At 34.1% G+C, this 4,263-nt stretch overlaps 1 pseudogene; it reads left to right on the top strand.

The window, feature by feature from the left end:
• Positions 1-456: 456 nt before the first annotated feature.
• Positions 457-1,541, top strand: LOC114508364 (annotated as a pseudogene).
• Positions 1,542-4,263: the final 2,722 nt, after the last annotated feature.

The following is a 4,263-nucleotide window of genomic DNA, read 5'->3' on the forward strand; positions in this document are numbered from 1 at the left end:
AATAAAAAAAAATACTAGGTGAGATTAATAGAAGATTACATGCCAGAGAAGGGAAAATTAGTAAATCTGAAGTAAAAAAAAAATAGAAACTATTAAAACTGAAATACAATTGTCACAGGTTCGATTCCCAGTCAGGCCACATACCTGGGTTGCAGGCCATGGCCCCCAGCAACCTCACATTGATGTTTTTCTCTCTCTCTATATCCCTCCCTTTCCTCTCTAAAAATAAATAAATAAAATAAAATAAAACCCCTGAAATACAAAGCACAGAATGGGAAAAAAGGAAAGAAGGCTACTGAGCTGTTATATAACTTGAAGTCAACTATAACTGCAGCTTACATCCTTGACAATAAAAGTATATTTTAAAAAATGGGCTGAGTTTTTTTCACATTTAATGATAATTGTAAACTTAATATTTAATGCTTTCTATAAAACTTTAATACCAGTTCTTGCAAGATGGCTGGTGAAGAAACTGAGAAGCCAGATCCTAAGGAGAAGGAAGCCTGAAGCCCAGAAGGCAGATGCTAATGCCAAGGTTAAGAAGGGTCACCTCAAAGCCAAGATGCCCACGAAGGGGAAGCCCAACCTCAGCCAAACCCTGCCCGAGCCAGGGAAACTGGCAGACATTCCTGGTGAGGGATGTATTCCCCAAAGGCCACTTGCAAGAGGAGGTATTTAGTTGCTAAATCCAGGATTTAAAAGAAAAAGAAGCCCTGGCTGGCGTAGCTCAGTGGATTGAGCGTGGGCAGCGAACCAAAGTGTCGCAGGTTCGATTCCCAGTCAGGGTACATGCCTGGGTTGCAGGCCATGACCCCCAGCAACCGCACATTGATCTTTCTCTCTCTCTCCCCATCTCCCTCCCTTCCCTCTCTAAAAATAAATAAATAAAATCTTTAAAAGAAAAAGAAGGAGAAAGTACTCGCTACTGTCCAAAACCAGTTGGTGAAGACATATGATGATATCCAAGTGGTTAAACTTTGCAAAAATGCCTAGATATCATCCTATTGAAGATACACTTCAAAAGTTATTGAGCCATGAGAAGAAACCCTTCAGTCAGCACGTGAGAAACCACAGGCCAGCATCACCCCCTGGACGATTCCGATCATCCTCACTGGGCACCACAGAGACAGGAGGCTGGTTTTCCTGAAGCAGCTGAGCAGTGCTTTGCTATTTGTAACTGGACCTCTGTCTCTTAATCCAGTTCCTCTACATAGAACACACCAGATATTTGCCATGGCCACCTCCACCAAAATCACTACCAGTGCTGTGACAACCTCCAAACATCTCACTGATGCTCACCTCAAGAAGTAGCAGCAGACACCAGGAGGGGGGGATCTTCAACACAAGGAAAGAGAAATACAGGATTACAGAGCAGTGCAAGATTCCTAAGGAAGCTGTGGACTCTCAAATTCTGCCCCAAATCAAAGCTGTTCTTCAGCTCCTCAGCTACCTCCGCTGTTTACTCTCACAAATGAGCTTTATCCGTACAAAATGGTGTTCTAAATTTCTTACAAAGAACCTAATTAAATAATTTGATCTGTATAAAAAAGTTTAATACCAGAAACATGGAGAATATACCTAAGCACATCCTAATTCATCATAATTATTTCAAACCAGCAATAAAGAAAAAAATGTATTAAGGGTAACCAGAGAAAACAAAAACTTGTTTTATATAGGAGAACAAATATAAGGTTGACAGATTAGTTGGAACAATGCAAGCAACAGGGCAGAATTGTAACACTTTCAAAATACTATAGGAAAAAACAGTCTGCCTTGAATTCTATACCTATTTTTTTAAAAAACAAAGACAAAATAAAGATGTTTTGACATACCAATGCTAAAAGTCCAAATCAAAAGTTGACTCACATCACAAGAAATGTTAAAGAAAGTAATTGAGGTAGAAAAAACATGACAGCAGGTAGAAATATGAACCTAAAGAAATTAATAAAAAGCAGGTGGTAATGGCAAGGGTAAATATGAAATATTTTATTATGAAATATTAGTAATGCAAGCTTATTTGGCTTTTAGAAATCATTCAGTACTATCCTTTATATTATCAACCTAAAAAAGAAAAGTATATGATCTTTATAATGTTGAGAAGCATTACAAAAAATATAACATGCATTTTTGATAAAGCTTCTTAATAAATTAGAGATAAAGGAAACTTCCTCAACCTAATAAATGGTGTCCAAATGTCACACTTGATGCAGAATCTGGAATTTCTTCCATCAATGTAAGAAAAAATAATAACATGCCCAATATCACGACATCCATTCATAATTTCCTTCAAACTTCTAGATAATTCATCAAGGCAATAAAAAGAAACACATCCAATTTGGAAAGGAAGAGGTGAAACTATTTATATGCAAAGAAAGGATCTCATAAATTACTTGCAAAATAATATGAAAATAAGTCTCAAAACCGAATAATCAGAAAATAAGCCAATAAAGAAATAGAATAATATTTGAATAAATTCTTGGCCAAATATACAAATGAACACGTGAAAAATTTTATCACTATTAGGTATCAGGAAAATGCAAATTAAAGTCTCATTGAGATATAATGCAAATGAAAATCTTACTGCATAATTACGTGAATGATTAATATAGACAACTGGCTGTACTAAGTGTGCAGAGGCCACGCCTCCGTGGCCTTGTACTTAACAGTACGTCTCCAATTTTAAACAAACTGCATCGCTACCTTATTTTACACTCTGCACAATATAGAAATATTTTTCTCTCAGGGATATATTAAAATACAGAGTATTATATGCTTAAAACACTTGACATGCTCAATGATATATGGTAGTATTCAAAAAAGATAAATGTCTATTATTATTACACTTCTTCCCTCCCCACCCACATGTTCTATTATCCAAATATCAGCACACTGCTCACCTAGCTATCTTTGGGATTTTTTCTCAAGATACTCAGCAGAGCAAAATAGAAGAAGACAAGTTAAAATTAGATAATTAGAAATAAATAGAATGCAACTTTGTGCACAAGATATACAATGAAACAAGGGTGTGAACAAAAAATAATTAAAATGTAATAAAAACGTAAATTGCTTAGCAGTAACTATGAAATATGTCCTGTAATAAACACTTTCTTGTATTTCTTCATTTATTTTTCCCCACGACACTGTAACATTAAGAGTAAAATAATCCTTATTTTATGATGAGGACATCTGGCTCGGAGAAATTAATATATCAACACATACAGCTAATTTGGAACTCCAAGATCTCTAACTGTGGTACAAAATAGTTTAAATGCCTGATTAGGGTGGTCAGGTTAAATAAATTATACTACATTCATAAAATGAAATACAAAGCAAGCATTAAAAACCTAATAATGATAATGATTCTTACTGATTACTTACCACTTGAAAGTTCTTCATGCTAAGTACAGTTTTATATCCCTTTTTGTGATAATCCTGAGTGAATTCACAGGAAAATGTGTGTCAGGTGTGAAGCGATACATGTGATTCAGAAGCGGGGCACATAGAATAATTTTATCATTCCTTAATGGGAATGTGTGTTTGCTTACATATATAATTTACTTAAAACAGTTGCCAAAATAAACCATTGTTGTTTCAAAATGGTGAAATTATAAATGTTGTCTTGTGATTTCTACTTAACTGTTTGTGATGATCATGTATAATAATTTTAATTAAAAAGTATAAACCTTAACTATAATAAAAGATAATATTGTTTCTATCAATATGTATATATTTTCACCATGTGCTCTGTTCAGAGTATTTACCTGGTACACTGTCAGTACTCCATAAATATTTATTATACAAATAAAAAATAATAACACCATAAAAGGGGGAATACTTCCTTTTATGGTATTCAATAATAAAACTGAAATATTAAAGTCCTGTCTATAAAAGGATACAAAAACATGAGGAATGGCTAAGTTTTACTAGTGAGCATGTTTATATTGTATCTTATTTTAAAGTGTTTTATAAATTATACCACAATGCACCTTTTCAAAATGGGCAAACCTCTAGATTCTGCCACAGATACTGTTGAGTTACAAAGACCATGTCATATGATTTTGTTCTTAAAAGAAGAAATCTAAGAATATTTTATTTTCTACTCAGTAAATATCAATCTCACCTCAGTTATTATTCTCCTCTGGATATTTAAATCAAGTTATAAATGTGTTCCAAATGAGAAGAAAAGGAGTTTATGATAATCACGGATTCTATCCTTCTGAGTGTTTTTCTTGTAACAGACAGGAGTCTCCCAAAAGCCAGAAC

This window comes from Phyllostomus discolor, chromosome 11, assembly GCF_004126475.2.
Source record: "Phyllostomus discolor isolate MPI-MPIP mPhyDis1 chromosome 11, mPhyDis1.pri.v3, whole genome shotgun sequence".
Classification (NCBI taxonomy): domain Eukaryota; kingdom Metazoa; phylum Chordata; class Mammalia; order Chiroptera; family Phyllostomidae; genus Phyllostomus; species Phyllostomus discolor.